The following is a 597-nucleotide window of genomic DNA, read 5'->3' as shown; positions in this document are numbered from 1 at the left end:
TTATTACATTACATTTCCTATCTAAAAAAGTACATGTAAAGTCGATAACTCGCACTTCTCGAAATTATTTGTTGTCGTTTTTCCGCGATGCTGATTGACTGTCTCGCTGCGCTAACTTCGTGTAAGCGGCTGTGTCATTGCATTTTGACAGTTGTGTATATTGAGGTCGATGTTATTATAAATTATAATAAGAACTGTTAAATAGTGCGCGCGAAGCGCGCGTTTGTAGTGCTAGTAATATAAATTGAATCTGAAAATAATTCGTAAAGGGGATTAGTTAGAATGCAATAATTGATGTATTATCATAATTTCAAGTTTTCAGTTTCTCATAACATTAATTATTAATTTTTTTTAAACAAACGTTACAGTAAAAAATATTATCTATTTAACGTTTCGCGATGCAATATTACTCACATTTGGTCCAATAATAAATTAATTTTTAAATTATTAAAGCATATAACTGACAGCAATTTCAATATGCAAATAAGGATTTTAATCATTTTATTTCAATGCATCGATTTTTCCTTAAGCCTGGCGTCATTATGATAATTTTTGGTTTCTACAAAGAAAAAAAAATTAAGAAAATAAACTAGAAAT

This window comes from Wasmannia auropunctata, unplaced genomic scaffold (genome assembly GCF_000956235.1).
Source record: "Wasmannia auropunctata unplaced genomic scaffold, wasmannia.A_1.0 LD336060.1, whole genome shotgun sequence".
Taxonomy (NCBI): domain Eukaryota; kingdom Metazoa; phylum Arthropoda; class Insecta; order Hymenoptera; family Formicidae; genus Wasmannia; species Wasmannia auropunctata.
The sequence above is the reverse complement of the archived record's forward strand: the minus strand, read 5'-3'. Positions refer to the sequence as shown.